We start from the raw sequence: 16,761 nt of genomic DNA on the forward strand, positions 1-16,761 counted from the left end.
AGGGCCAGCACCCGGTCCTGGAAGTACTGCAATATCAAGTCAATGCGTGGAGTGGACAGAGCATGCTCCTCTTCCATCACCCTGTTCTAAAAATCCATTTAATATATGTCCCCCAGATAGGGGGTGTATCAGATATTAAACTGATAAGAATAGATAATACACTTGATCTTAGCCAAAAGGCTGAGAAGCGATAGAAGTTGAGGGACTACCGTAAGAAGGTAGCCTAAGCAAATTCAAAGAACAGCCCGATCCCAGTGAAAAAAAAATAATGGGGAGGGACAGGACAACGCGCCCCAGATAAAAACTCCCCAGGAGCAAGAAAGCGGTAGTCCATGTAAGATAAAGAATGCAGCAGAGCCAAAGGGCAATGACTGAAGAGTTCAAAGCACCAAAGACAAAGTCCAAGGAGCCGATGAACAACACCGCCCAAGGAGAACACCATGAAGGAAAGTTCGTACATCAGGCATCAGAGGAATTTGCCTCTGTAGAAGAAAGTGTGGAAACCTGCAACTTCCAAGAAGAGATGCGGAGGGACAATCCAGCCCCACCTGTGGAAGGGAGAGGACCCAAGAGAGGGAAACCTACTTGGAATAAAATTCTAGTCAGAACAACAAGCAAAGTAAATCTGCCAAAGCAGTGACAAAGTCTTGCAGAGGAGAACTTACAGGCATACAGCATAGTACAAATGACCAAACTGGAGAGCTCTGAAGTGCTCAAGACAGAGTCAAGAGCAATGAGACTGGCCAGATTCAGATAGAAGCACGGGCCCAGAGACAGAAGATCTGGCCACTAGGAAGATACAGCAGAGCGTTGATAGATGATCTGCGTATCAAGCTCACCAAGGCCCATAAGAGGCAACAAAGATTACCATGTCTCCCTCCTACTGCAGCCCACAGAAGACCCATGGAATCCACAAAATCGGAGGGAAGACATATGAGAGAATGAACTCGGCCCAGACCGGCAAGATGTCCACCCATAGGGGTCCAGGAACCCTGGTACGGGAGCAGTACCTCGGTAGTCAGTGTTCGTGCTGAGATTCCACCAAGGCGCTGCCTGGCTACCATCAGTGAAGAACTAGAATCCAAAAGGCATCTGGATGAAGCCCCCATTTTCCTGGGTAGATACCCAGGTGGCCGAGGAAGCTCTCTTCCCCAACCCAGACTCTGGAAAGGAAAACTACCAACAGAAACAGAAGTTGAAACACTGTCCTAATGAGAACACGACTCTCCTGATGGTTTATGTAGGTGCTGGAAGTCATGTTATCGGATTGAACCTGGACCGGACCATGCTGTAGGAGCAGCTGAGCCAGGCAGAGAGCTCTGAAGATTGTTCAGAGATCCACAAAGTTGAATGGCACCCGGCTCACTGAAGTTGTTCACTGACCCTGGAAGGTTGTACCCCATGTGGAATCCCAAAAAGGGCGACCCCTATCTAAGAGGTACATTTGGACCATAAGAGCAAGAGCCAAACCTCCCAGGAAGGTGTGAGCTATCATGGGACCTGTTCCACAGGGACCATCCTCCATCTAAAGAGGCCAGCAGTGAAACTGGGCATACTCCGCCATGACGAATGTAGAGACAAACGAGTCCAGGATCTGAATGTAAGAGTGTATGAATAAAAAACTTGTGAATCCTGCCTATAGGTCCCAAGCTTTTCTGGTAAGAGGAAGACCCACTGAACCTTGTAATCCAGCAAGGCCTACAAGTTTTATATACTGTAGTGCAACTTTGGTTCATTTTTGGGGCCTGGGTCCCCCTTGATTGCCTTTGTTGATCTGTTTCAGGGCACCGCATTATAACACATTTTTCTTTTATAACACATTTTAACCCTTCACTGTTTGTTTATTATATATGTACCTCACTTTTTATTTTCATTCTTTATATGCAGCAGTAGCTGCTCCTAACTATCTCTTTCACACTGCACTTTTCTTACTATGGCGGTGCCCTGGGGTGGCTTAGCTGGGCTAGTTTGGGGGTGTCCTGTGCTCTGGATTTGAATCGTAGTATGTTAGGGACCTACCCTACAGAGGTTACCTGGATATGGTGGGTAGGCCCATAACCTTGGCCAAGATTATGCTAAAAACCTCTATTGATTGCAAAATTGTATTGCATTTATATATTATTAATAATTTGGAGTTGTGCACCTGAGATTTGTCTGTTTTTGTGCCTGCAATTTGTCTCATCAGGTAGCACCTCCCATTATATATATATTCAGGGTGTGCAGTCCAGAAATCTTTCCCATATACTCTATTTAATGTGCTTTATTGCACACCTGAGGGAAAGGAGACGCCCTCAGTCTGGATTAGCACCCCTACCTTATTGGTTTAAAAGCATGGAGTCTTGTAATGAATATGCACACAAGTAATAGGCACAATTCTAGGTAAGTCCTACAAGTTTTATATGCTGTAGTGCAACTTTGGTTCATTTTTGGGGCCTGGATCCCCCTTGATTGCCTTTGTTGATCTGTTTCAGGGCACCGCATTATAACACATTTTTCTTTTATAACACATTTTAACCCTTCACTGTTTGTTTATTATATATGTACCTCACTTTTTATTTTCATTCTTTATATGCAGCAGTAGCTGCTCCTAACTATCTCTTTCACACTGCACTTTTCTTACTATGGCGGTGCCCTGGGGTGGCTTAGCTGGGCTAGTTTGGGGGTGTCCTGCGCTCTGGATTTGAATCGTAGTATGTTAGGGACCTACCCTACAGAGGTTACCTGGATATGGTGGGTAGGCCCATAACCTTGGCCAAGATTATGCTAAAAACCTCTGTCAGACCGACAGACATTTTATCTGGCCGGCTGCCAGCCGCAGATGTCGCCGGTATACACTGTGAGATTTCTCTCACAGTGTATTCGGCAGACATCTGCGCTCCGCCCCCAGGGGAGGAGACATTTCCTTGTTTCTTCCGTAGGAAGGAACACAGGAAATGTCTGTCTGTCGGCCGTGGCTGGGCATACACTGCCCGATGCGGCTGACAGTTTACCGGGAAATATCTCATCGGACGGGCATGCTGGACAATCCGGCATGCCCGACCGAGCAATGTTTAACCCTCGGTCGCCCCCCCCCCCACTCTACAATTATCGGGGTGATCCGCCGATATCAGGCGGATTGCCCCGATAATTGTAGCGTGTATGGCCAGCATAACATGGATAACAATATACTGATAGCACAGAGATCTAGAGTAATATTTAATTGATAGAAGACATCATTGTGTTACTAAATTTTGTATAATTTACATTATTATAAGTTGATCTTAGAACATAGGAAATTAAGTATATACTAAACCCTGGGAGCTTATCATTTGGATTTTATATACATGGTTCTTACACAGGGATGGTTCTAGGGCCGGGCTAACAGGGCTGTCGCCCGGAGCGTGGGCCCCTGGAGGGCGCCACTGAGTCCCCATGTTTTTTTTTTTGTAATCAATCTTGGTGGCGGTAGCAGGTCCTAGCCACAGCCGCTGCCCACCAGTACCAGGCCACCACTACTGCCGACCCAGATGTGCTGCTCCCTCCCCTCCTCCCTGACAGGAGCAGTGTGCAGACTGCATTGATTATGGCCGGTCTCCCCTGCACTTGCGCTGCTTCACTGCAGTAATTAGGCACGGAGGGCCGGGGATCACACGACCTGGCACAATCAATTTTTTTTTTCTTTCCCCTACCCTGCACTGTGCGCGATGTCACAAGCGCGCTAGAGAAAGAAGACGCTGTCAGTGAGGAGCCTGCAGCCATAAGTAGGAATAAAGAGAAGGGAATTAAGTGAGTCACTAGTTGTAGCTAGGAGGGGGAGAAGACGTTAAGTGCACTGAAGTGAGGAGGCCGCGGTGGGATTAGGACATTTTATGCTGTGGTATTAGGAGGAGGAGAGGAATGGGAACACAAGGGGAACCATGTGTGGGAAGTAGATGGGGGAAGGGGAGCCATGTGTGGGATGTGGATAGGGGAAGGGGAGCCATGTGTGGGATGTGGATAGGGGAAGGGGAGCCATGTGTGGGATGTGGATGGGGGAAGGGGAGCCATGTGTGGGATGTGGATGGGGGAAGGGGAGCCATGTGTGGGATGTGGATGGGGGATGGGGAGCCATGTGTGGGATGTGGATGGGGGATGGGGAGCCATGTGTCGGATGTGGATGGGGGAAGGGGAGCCATGTGTGGGATGTGGATGAGGGATGGGGTGCCATGTGTGGGATGTGGATGGGGAAGGGTAGCCATGTGTGGGATGTGGATAGGAGAAGGGGAGCACAGTGTGAGGGATGGGGAAGGGTAGTGCAGTGTGTGGGATGTGGTCAGGGGAAGGGGATCCCTGTGTAGGATGTGGATCGAAGGGGGGCACAGTGTGAGGGATGGGGAAGGGGAGCACAGTGTGTGGGATGTGGATAGGGGAAGGGGAGTGCAGTGTGTGGGATGTGGATAGGGGAAGGGGAGTGTAGTGTGGGATGTGGACAGAGGAAAGGGTGCAGAGTATGGTATGTGGATAGGGGAAGGGGAGTGCAGTGTGTGGGATGTGGATAGGGCAAGGGGAGTGCAGTGTGTGGGATGTGGATAGGGGAAGGGGAGTGCAGTGTGTGGGATGTGGATAGGGGAAGGGGAGTATAGTGTGTGGGATGTGGATAGGGGAAGGGGAGTGCAGTGTGTGGGATGTGGATAGGGGAAGGGGAGTGTAGTGTGTGTGATGTGGATAGGGGAAGGGGAGTGCAGTGTGTGGGATGTGGATAGGGGAAGGGGAGTGTAGTGTGTGTGATGTGGATAGGGGAAGGGGAGTGCAGTGTGTGGGATGTGGATAGGGGAAGGGGAGTGTAGTGTGTGGGATGTGGATAGGGGAAGGCGAGTGTAGTGTGTGGGATGTGGATAGGGGAAGGGGAGTGCAGTGTGTGGGATGTGGATAGGGGAAGGGGAGTGCAGTGTGTGGGATGTGGATAGGAGAAGGGGAGTGTAGTGTGGGATGTGGACAGGTGAAAGGGAGCAGAGTATGGTATGTGGATAGGGAAAGGGGAGTGCAGTGTGTGGGATTTGGATAGGGGAAGGGGAGCACAGTGATGGCATTTTGGTAGAGGCTGCGTGATAGAGAGGAGGGTCACGGAGGAGAATCATTAGCAGCCTGCCTCCCTGACTGAGCCCCTGAGAAGAGAAGACATGGCTGCTGCTGTGTGACAGTCCCTGGGCTGCCTGTTGATCTTTTGTGCTGCGAGCCATATCCCGCTGTCCGCTGAGATACCATGATGAGCGAGGGGATTTGTGGTGGAGGGCTTTGTGTATTTGTGCTGTCAGTGTGTGTGGGAGAAATGTGTGTGAGAGAGTTGTCAGTGGGGGGAGGCTGTGTGTGAAGAAGTGTTATATTTGTTAGTATGAGGGTAATATGTGTTTGTCAGAGTTTTCAGTTGGGGAAATGTTTATATTTAAATGTTTTAACATGGAGATCAACATTTCCTAACATATAACGTGTTCTGGAGAAGTCCCAATCCACCTGTGTTTGCAGTATGCACCGCCGCCACTGACCGTCTACCACCCACTGGGCGCTGCAATGTATATGAAAGTAGCTGTGTGCCCGGCTCCTTCTCTGCCAGACGCACTGCTGCTAATATACATTACAACGGGCAGCGCTGCAGCTACCTGCCTTGAGCCCCCTCTTAGTCTTCTGCAGTCTCTCCACTATGGCATAATGTGTATAAGGAGCTCTACTGTCCAGTAACATGTATAAAATGTTCTACTGTGTGGTGTAATTTGAATAACAGGCACTACTGTGTAGCGTAATGTGAATCAGTACTATTCTGTGGTCACGCCCCTTTCCCATTAAGCCATGCCCCTATATTATTTGGCGACGCCTTCGGAGGGCACTGTCCCTCTTTCAGGTATGGGGGCGCCAAAGGAGACTTTCGCCCTGAGCTCCACAAGTTCTAGAACTGGCCCTGTTCTTACACTATATACTGTACAGATTATTGTTCAGAAAAAGTGAAGCAGGTGGATCCAGGAAGCCTCAGCTGCACCCAGCGCCCTCTGTCCTCCCACCAGCAGAGCATAGCAGGTACTTCCAGCCTTCTGATTGCCACCACAACTACCTGCATAACATTATGGGGAGAGCTGCACACTGATGTGCTGTGAACAGTGTAGTGTCAGTCTGGCAGAGATGTTGTCATCTGTGGGTGATCATACATGTTACTTATGTGCAGATGTCACAGCCTGACCCTAAATCTATATGCAGACCCCTACACCCATCACTATCTCCTGTCACCTCCATACTCACCACTATCTCTCTACCTTACCACCCTAACCCCTCCATTCTCACCACTACCTCTCTATACTACCCCCCTAACCCCACCATTCTCACCACTACCTCTCTATACTACCCCCCTAAACCCCTCCATACTAGGGGTGTGCACCGGCCACTTTTCGTGTTTTGGTTTTGGATCTGGATCTTTCTTCGTGTTTTGGATCTGGATTGGTTTTGCCAAAACCACCCTTCCGTGTTTTGGGTTCTGGGTTTTGTGTTTTGGATCTGTATTTTTTTTTAAAAAAGCATAAAAACAGCTAAAATCACAGAATTTGTTGGTTTCTCTGCTCCTATGCTATTATTAACCTCAATAACCTTAATTTCCACTCATTTCCAGTCTATTCTGAACACCTCACACCTCACAATAGTGTTTTTATGTCCAAAAGGTTGCACCGAGGTAGCTGGATGACTATGCTAAGCGACACGAGTGGGCGGCACAAACACGTGACCCATCTAGGAGTGACACTGCAGTGGCAGACAGGATGACAGTTAGAAAAACTAGGCCCCAAACTGTACATAATGCAAAGAAAAAAAAGAAGTGCAAGATGGAATTGTCCTTGGGCCCTCCCACCCACCCTTATGTTGTATAAACAGGACATGCACACTTTAACAAATCAATCATTTCAGCGCCAGGGTCTGCCACACAACTGTGGCTGAAATGATTGGTTCGTTTGGGCCCCCACAAAACAAGCTGGCAATTAATGTGTCCCTGCACAAACTGGCTCTACGGAGGCAAGATGTCATCCTCATCCTCCTCATCCACCGATTCCTCACCCTCTTCAGTGTGTACATCCTCATCCTCACAAAGTATTAACTCGTCCCCACGTGAATCCACCACCACAGGTCCCTCTGTACCTTCTGGAGGCTGGTCTCCCTGGAAGAGCTGATAATTCATTTTGATGAACATCATCTTCTCCACATTCTGTGGAAGCAACCTCCTACGCCTTTCGCTGACAAGGTTCCCGGCTGCACTAAACACTCTTTCGGAGTACACACTGGAGGGGGGGCAACTCAGGTAAAATAGAGCCAGCTTGTACAGGGGCCTCCAAATTGCCTCTTTTTCCTGCCAGTACAGGTATGGACTGTCTGACATGCCTACTTGGATGCTGTCACCGATGTAATCCTCCACCATTCTGTCAATGGTGACAGTATCATATGCAGTGACAGTAGACATGTCAGAAATTGTTGCCAGGTCCTTCAGTCCGGACCAGATGTCCAAACTTGGTCCTGCCTGCCCTGCATCACCGCCAGCGGGTTGCTTAGGATATCTAAGTTTTTTCCTGGCAGCCCCAGTTGCGGGAGAAAATGAAGAAGGAGCCGTTGACGTGTCACGTTCCGCTTCAGCTGACAGTGTGTTCACCAGCAGGTCTTTGCACCTCTGCAGGCTTGTGTCGGCCGGAAAGAGAGACACCACATAGGCTTTAAACCTAGGATCAAGCACGGTGGCCAAAATGTAGTGGTCTGATTTCAACAGATTGACCACCCTGGAATCCTGGCAAAGCGAATGAAGGGCTTCATCCACAAGTCCCACATGCCGAGCGGAATCACTCCGTCTTAGCTCCTCCTTCACTTTCTCCAGCTGCTTCTGCAAAAGCCTGATGAGGGGAATGACCTGACTCAAGCTGGCTGTGTCTGAACTGACTTCACGTGTGGCAAGTTCGAAGGGCTGGAGAACCTTGCACAACACGGAAATCATTCTCCACTGCGCTTGAGTCAGGTGCATACCCCCTCCTTTGCCTATGTCATAGGTGGATGTATAGGCTTGTATGGCCTTTTGCTGCTCCTCCATCCTCTGAAGCATATAGAGGGTTGAGTTCCACCGCGTCACAACCTCTTGCTTCAGGTGATGGCGGGGCAGGTTCAAGAGTGTTTGCTGGCGCTCCAGTCTTCGGCACGCAGTCGCTGAATGGCGAAAGTGGCCAGAAATTTTTCGGGCCACCCAAAGCGTCTCCTGCACGCCCCTGTCGCTTTTCAGAAAATTCTGCACCACCAAGTTTATTGTGTGAGCAAAACATGGGACGTGCTGGAATTTGCCCAGATGTAATGCCCGCACAATATTGGTGGCGTTGTCAGATATCACAAATCCCCAGGAGAGTCTAAGTGGGGTAAGCCACTGGGCGATGATTTCCCTCAGTTTCTCTAAGAGGTTGTCGGCGGTGTGCCTCTTACTGAAACCGGTGATACACAGCGTAGCCTGCCTTGTAACGAGCTGGCGTTTCTGAGATGCTGCTACTGGTGACGCTGCTGCTGTTGCTGCGTAAGGTGATACATCTACCCAGTGGGCTGTCACAGTCATATAGTCCTTAGTCTGCCCTGTTCCACTTGTCCACATGTCCGTGGTTAAGTGGACATTGGGTACAACGGCATTTTTCAGGACACTGAGGACACTTTTTCTGACGTTTCTGTACAGTCTCGGTATCGCCTGCCTAGTGAAGTGGAATCTAGACGGGATTTGGAACCGGGGACACACTACCTCCATCAATTGTCTAAATCCCACTGCACTAATGGCGGATACCGGACGCACGTCTAACACCAACATAGCAGTCAAGGCCTCAGTTATACGTTTTGCTTCAGGATGACTGCTGTCGTACTTCATCCTCCTCGCTAAGGACTGTTGGAGGGTCAATTGTTTAGTAAAAGTAGTGGTGTTCCTACTTCCTCTCTGGGATGATGAACGACTCCCAGCAGCAGCAACAGCAGCAGCGGCAGCAGTAGGCGTAGCAATGCAGGATCCTCCAGAGGAATCCCGGATAGGAGAGTCAGGTTGCCAGTGACATGGCCTGCAGGACTACTTCCGATCCTGACTAAGGAGGAAATTGACGAGGAGGGAGTTGACGGTGTGGTTTGCAGGCGCTTGGATACAACAGGACAACGGGATTTAGGTGTCCCTGGACTGCTTACGGTCTTAGCCAAAGTTTCTGAACTTGACAGTAACTTTTTATGAACGCGCTGCAGGTGCCGTATAAGGGAGGATGTTCCTAGGTGGTTGACGTCCCTACCCCTACTTATTTCACCTTTACATATGGTACATATGGCAAGACAGTTGTTGTCCGGATTTGGATAGAAATATTGCCAGACCAAAGAGGTGGAATGTTTGGTCTTCTGCCCAGGCATGACCGTGATGGGCTTTTTCATCCCACGGACAACAACTGTCTCCCCCGGAGCCTGATTTAAACAAACCACATCACCATCAGAATCCTCCTCGCCAACTTCCTCCTCAGCGCCAGCTACACCAGTATCCTCATCCTGTTGTACTTCAACAGTGACATCTTCAATTTGCATATCAGCAAGTGGACTGTGGGTGCTCCTTTCAGCACTTGCAGGGGGCGTGCAAATGGTGGAAAGAGCCACCTCTTCCCGTCCAGTGCTGGGAAGGTCAGGCATCGCAACCACCACCACACTTGGACTCTCCTTGGGGATTTGTGATATCTTCTTAGAAAGCACAGTTCTTCGCTGTGCTTTTGCCAGCTTAACTCTTTTGATTTTTTTAGTGGGAGGAGGGCTTCCATCGTCATGTGAAGCTGAACCACTAGTCATGAACATACTAGGGATCGACCTTAGCCGTTCCTTGCCACTCCGTGTCGTAAATGGCATATTGGCAAGTTTACGTTTCTCTTCAGCTGATTTAAATGTCTTTTTCAAGGTCATTTTCCTGAACTTTGCCATTTGGGATTGTATGTGCCCTCTACTATGACATTGGGCATCGGCCTTGGCAGACGACGTTGATGGCATGTTATCGTCTATGTCATGACTAGTGGCAGCAGCTTCAGCACTAGGAGGAAGTGGTTCTTGATCTTTCTCTATTTTATTTTTATCGGAGAAAGTTTGGTCCTCCATTTATGTTATATCGATTTGATATATACGTGCTGCTAAACACAGAAAATATATTTTTTTTGGTTTGGACTGGAGTGTACTTTCAGGGGTTACAGCACCCTTTAACGGTCAAGCCAGCCGGCCCTTTACTTATGACACAGGCGCACGCTTGGCACTACTTTGTTGATGCACGTGCGGCTACTGCGCACACAATTCACAAACACAGAAAATAATTTTTTTTTTGGTTTGGACTGGAGTGTACTTTGGGGGTTACAGCACCCTTTAACGGTCAAGCCAGCCGGCCCTTTACTTATGACACAGGCGCACGCTTGGCACTACTTTGTTGATGCACGTGCGGCTACTGCGCACACAATTCACAAACACAGAAAATAATTTTTTTTTTGGTTTGGACTGGAGTGTACTTTGGGGGTTACAGCACCCTTTAACGGTCAAGCCAGCCGGCCCTTTACTTATGACACAGGCGCACTCTTGGCACTACTTTGTTGATGCACGTGCGGCTACTGCGCACACAATTCACACACACAGAAAATAATTTTTTTTTTGGTTTGGACTGGAGTGTACTTTCGGGGGTTACAGCACCCTTTAACGGTCAAGCCAGCCGGCCCTTTACTTATGACACAGGCGCACGCTTGGCACTACTTTGTTGATGCACGTGCGGCTACTGCGCACACAATTCACACACACAGAAAATAATTTTTTTTTTGGTTTGGACTGGAGTGTACTTTCGGGGGTTACAGCACCCTTAACGGTCAAGCCAGCCGGCCCTTTACTTATGACACAGGCGCACGCTTGGCACTACTTTGTTGATGCACGTGCGGCTACTGCGCACACAATTCACAAACACAGAAAATAATTTTTTTTTTGGTTTGGACTGGAGTGTACTTTCGGGGGTTACAGCACCCTTAACGGTCAAGCCAGCCGGCCCTTTACTTATGACACAGGCGCACGCTTGGCACTACTTTGTTGATGCACGTGCGGCTACTGCGCACACAATTCACAAACACAGAAAATAATTTTTTTTTTGGTTTGGACTGGAGTGTACTTTCGGGGGTTACAGCACCCTTAACGGTCAAGCCAGCCGGCCCTTTACTTATGACACAGGCGCACGCTTGGCACTACTTTGTTGATGCACGTGCGGCTACTGCGCACACAATTCACAAACACAGAAAATAATTTTTTTTTTGGTTTGGACTGGAGTGTACTTTCCGGGGTTACAGCACCCTTAACGGTCAAGCCAGCCGGCCCTTTACTTATGACACAGGCGCACGCTTGGCACTACTTTGTTGATGCACGTGCGGCTACTGCGCACACAATTCACAAACACAGAAAATAATTTTTTTTTTGGTTTGGACTGGAGTGTACTCTCGGGGGTTACAGCACCCTTAACGGTCAAGCCAGCCGGACCTTTACTTATGACACAGGCGCACGCTTGGCACTACTTTGTTGATGCACGTGCGGCTACTGCGCACACAATTCACAACCACAGAAAATAATTTTTTTTTGTTTGGACTGGAGTGTACTTTCGGGGGTTGCAGCACCCTTTAACGTTCAAGCCAGCCGGCCCTTTACTTATGACACAGGCGCACGCTTGGCACTACTTTGTTGATGCACGTGCGGCTACTGCGCACACAATTCACAAACACAGAAAATAATTTTTTTTTTGGTTTGGACTGGAGTGTACTTTGGGGGTTACAGCACCCTTTAACGGTCAAGCCAGCCGGCCCTTTACTTATGACACAGGTGCACGCTTGGCACTACTTTGTTGATGCACGTGCGGCTACTGCGCACACAATTCACAAACACAGAAAATAATTTTTTTTTTGGTTTGGACTGGAGTGTACTTTCGGGGGTTACAGCACCCTTAACGGTCAAGCCAGCCGGCCCTTTACTTATGACACAGGCGCACGCTTGGCACTACTTTGTTGATGCACGTGCGGCTACTGCGCACACAATTCACAAACACAGAAAATAATTTTTTTTTTGGTTTGGACTGGAGTGTACTTTCGGGGGTTACAGCACCCTTAACGGTCAAGCCAGCCGGCCCTTTACTTATGACACAGGCGCACGCTTGGCACTACTTTGTTGATGCACGTGCAGCTACTGCGCACACAATTCACAAACACAGAAAATTATTTTTTTTTGGTTTGGACTGGAGTGTACTTTCGGGGGTTACAGCACCCTTTAATGGTCAAGCCAGCCGGCCCTTTACTTATGACACAGGCGCACGCTTGGCACTACTTTGTTGATGCACGTGCGGCTACTGCGCACACAATTCACAAACACAGAAAATAATTTTTTTTTTGGTTTGGACTGGAGTGTACTTTGGGGGTTACAGCACCCTTTAACGGTCAAGCCAGCCAGCCCTTTACTTATGACACAGGCGCACGCTTGGCACTACTTTGTTGATGCACGTGCGGCTACTGCGCACACAATTCACAAACACAGAAAATAATTTTTTTTTTGGTTTGGACTGGAGTGTACTTTCGGGGGTTACAGCACCCTTAACGATCAAGCCTGCCGGCCCTTTACTTATGACACAGGCGCACGCTTGGCACTACTTTGTTGATGCACGTGCGGCTACTGCGCACACAATTCACAAACACAGAAAATAATTTTTTTTTGGTTTGGACTGGAGTGTACTTTCGGGGGTTACAGCACCCTTAACGGTCAAGCCAGCCGGCCCTTTACTTATGACACAGGCGCACGCTTGGCACTACTTTGTTGATGCACGTGCGGCTACTGCGCACACAATTCACAAACACAGAAAATATATTTTTTTTGGTTTGGACTGGAGTGTACTTTCGGGGGTTACAGCACCCTTTAACGGTCAAGCCAGCCGGCCCTTTACTTATGACACAGGCGCACGCTTGGCACTACTTTGTTGATGCACGTGCGGCTACTGCGCACACAATTCACAAACACAGAAAATAATTTTTTTTTGGTTTGGACTGGAGTGTACTTTCGGGGGTTACAGCACCCTTTAACGGTCAAGCCAGCCGGCCCTTTACTTATGACACAGGCGCACGCTTGGCACTACTTTGTTGATGCACGTGCGGCTACTGCGCACACAATTCACAAACACAGAAAATAATTTTTTTTTTGGTTTGGACTGGAGTGTACTTTGGGGGTTACAGCACCCTTTAACGGTCAAGCCAGCCGGCCCTTTACTTATGACACAGGCGCACGCTTGGCACTACTTTGTTGATGCACGTGCGGCTACTTCGCACACAATTCACAAACACAGAAAATAATTTTTTTTTTGGTTTGGACTGGAGTGTACTTTCGGGGGTTACAGCACCCTTAACGGTCAAGCCTGCTGGCCCTTTACTTATGACACAGGCGCACGCTTGGCACTACTTTGTTGATGCACGTGCGGCTACTGCGCACACAATTCACAAACACAGAAAATAATTTTTTTTTTGGTTTGGACTGGAGTGTACTTTCGGGGGTTACAGCACCCTTAACGGTCAAGCCAGCCGGCCCTTTACTTATGACACAGGCGCACGCTTGGCACTACTTTGTTGATGCACGTGCGGCTACTGCGCACACAATTCACAAACACAGAAAATAATTTTTTTTTGGTTTGGACTGGAGTGTACTTTCGGGGGTTACAGCACCCTTAACGGTCAAGCCAGCCGGCCCTTTACTTATGACACAGGCGCACGCTTGGCACTACTTTGTTGATGCACGTGCGGCTACTGCGCACACAATTCACAAACACAGAAAATATATTATTTTTTTAGCACTTGGGGGGAGCACCCCTGATGGACAGAGCACCCCCTGGACAACACTACAGCACTCCTTTAGGACTGGGACACTGCACAGGACTTTGGAGTGGACACAGCCCCTATGGAGAACTGACTGCACAACACAGTCCAGCCAGCCCCTATGGACTTTGAAGTAGTGGACACAGCCCCTATTAACAACAGCAGCACAGCACAACACAGCCAGCCCCTATGGACTTTGAAGTAGTGGACAACAGCAGCACTACACTACACTACACTACACAGCCCTAACTCCCACCCTCCGTCTTCACTGTCCACAGCCGAGTGAGAAAATGGCGCCGACGCGGGTACCTTATATAGGATCCAAAACCCGCGAGACTCGGAAGGCGGGATGATGACGTTTTGCCTCGATTTCAGATCCGAGTCAGGCGGGAAAAGTCGAGCCTGACTCGGATCAGACTCGGATCGGGGGGGCTCGGGGGGGTTCGGATTTCAGAAATCCGAACCCGCTCACCCCTACTCCATACACACTGCTATTACTCTACAGTACTCCCCCAACCCCACCATTCTCACCACTACCTCTCTACACTACCCCCTGACCCCTCCATTCTCACCACTATGTTTCTACACTACCCCCCTAAACCCCTCCATACACACTGCTATTACTCTACACTACTCCCCCAACCCCTCCATTCTCACCACTACCTCTCTATACTACCCCCTGACCCCTCCATTCTCACTATTACCTCTCTACACTACACCCTGACCCCTCCATTCTCACCATTACCTCTCTACACTACCCCCCAACCCCTCCATTCTCACCACTACCTCTCTACACTACCCCCTGACCCCTCCATTCTCACCATTACCTCTCTACACTACCCCCTGACCCCTCCATTCTCACCATTACCTCTCTACACTACCCCCTGACCCCTCCATTCTCACCATTACCTCTCTACACTACCCCCTGACCCCTCCATTCTCACTATTACCTCTCTACACTACCCCCTGACCCCTCCATTCTCACCACTATCTCTGCACTACCCCCTGACACCTCCTTACCCACCATTACCGCTCCCCTGCACCCTCCTTACTCTCCACTACCTCTCTGCACTACTCCTCTGCCCCTTCATACTCACCACTACCACTCTGCTCTACCTCCCTGACCCATCCATATCAACCACTACCTCTGTTCTTTACCTCCCTGACCTATCCATAACCACCACTACCTCTCTGCTAGACTCTCTGACCCCTCCATACTCACAATTATCACTCTGCACAACCCCTCTGACCCCTGCATACTCACCACTGCCACTCTGTTCTACCCCCTTTTACAACAGTCACTTACTGTTTAAAAGTGGCTGGCTGGCTGCCTGTGTGACCGCCCCTGCTGTTTTGCAGCTCCTGCTGAATCCTCCTCACTGCACTTTGTGGGGGTGGTGCTGGCAGGCTGCAAGGAGTCAGTGCAGGCTCAGCCTGCTGGACTCCGCAAAGGCCCATGGGAGGAGGAGCTGCTAAGGCTGGGCATGTGCAGCAGTCCTCCTCTGCCCAGTGCCCTATTATGCAGAGTCTGCTACTCTGCTCTGTCCTCCATGGACCTGCTTGCTCTCACAGCGACAGTCCGCTGTTGCTGCCTGTGAGCTTCCTGCGGCCCAATCTGAGCTGAGAGTAACCACTAGCAGGGCTCCACCCCTCGCCTGTGCTGCTGCTGCCTGCCCGCTCATTGGGATTTCAGTCCACCTCTGAATCAGGCCCATTATGTTTTGAAAAAGTCTCATATGTGATAAGCTTGCATTACGTATTTCAAAAATAAAAACCGGGACAAATTCATGGGGATCTTGACGGCGCAGTCAACCTGCACCGCACCCTATTACAGGAACCTTATAATATGGGAATTATATTTACATTAGGGATGTGCAGGCTCGGTTCTACTCGGTTCCGTTCGGTTCTTTTTACCGAATCTTATTGGCTATCCAAAACTCGTGACAGCTGAAACCCAATAAGATCCGGTAAAAAGAACCGAACGGAACCGAGTAGAACCGAGCCTGCACATCCCTAATTTACATGAAGGCAAAATACAGGCTCTACGTAGAATTTAGTCGTGTTTGGATATTTAAAGATCACAATTTATCCTCACTACATGCATTTTTCATTTAAAAAAAACAAGTATGCAGAACAAATAAAGAAATATTTCTTGCAACTCACATTATGATGTACTGTACAGCCATGGGCAAAAGTTTTGAGAATGACAGAAGTATTGGTTTTCATAAAGTTTGCTGCTTCAGTATTTTTAGACCTTTTTGTCAGATGTTACTATGGTATGTGATGCTCTGAAAGTTTGTACAGTGCTGCACCACTAGCACCAGGTTCAGGTGTGTTTGGAGTGCTTCGGTGGCCGATTTCCCCTTCGCTAAGATAGGACACACCGTGACAGAGAGGCAAGCCTCTATTCCCTTTTTGCAGACACAATGACCAGTCAGGAGGAAAGGTGCAACACAATTTTATTGCTGCCAATCAAAGAATAACAATTGACACAGGAAATGTTTACCATTCACAGATTGAATGAAATAAATTACACTTTTCAATGTCAAGGTATTTATTTATTACCTCCCCTTCCTCTACCGGTGACCCCAGCTGGCAAGCAAGTGTAAACAAAAAGAAAAAACACGATTTCTGCAGAACTTTTACTTTCACTAAAAGCAAATGAGAGAACAGAACATGAAACCTGCAGGTCGAGCTTATATCAGTAGTGCACCAGCAAGTTATAGCTTTACTATACAGTCTGTGCTAATACTTCAACTTCTGCTGACAAAACGTGGGAAAAACACATGCAGGCCAAGCTTGTATCAATAGTGTACCAGCAGGCTATAGCTTTTATATACAGTCTGTGCTAATGCTTCAACTTCTGCTGAGAAAACGTGGGAAAAAC

At 48.8% G+C, this 16,761-nt stretch overlaps 1 non-coding gene across 1 annotated transcript; it reads right to left on the reverse strand.

Annotated features, from left to right (window-relative positions):
* On the reverse strand, window positions 1–192 carry LOC148477295 (U2 spliceosomal RNA). The gene has a single exon (XR_015872522.1). It is a non-coding gene; the product is annotated as a U2 spliceosomal RNA (small nuclear RNA).
* Between the last annotated feature and the right edge of the window lie 16,569 nt (window positions 193–16,761).

This window comes from Taudactylus pleione, unplaced genomic scaffold (genome assembly GCF_031769625.1).
Source record: "Taudactylus pleione unplaced genomic scaffold, aTauple2 ptg000726l, whole genome shotgun sequence".
NCBI classification, from domain to species: domain Eukaryota; kingdom Metazoa; phylum Chordata; class Amphibia; order Anura; family Myobatrachidae; genus Taudactylus; species Taudactylus pleione.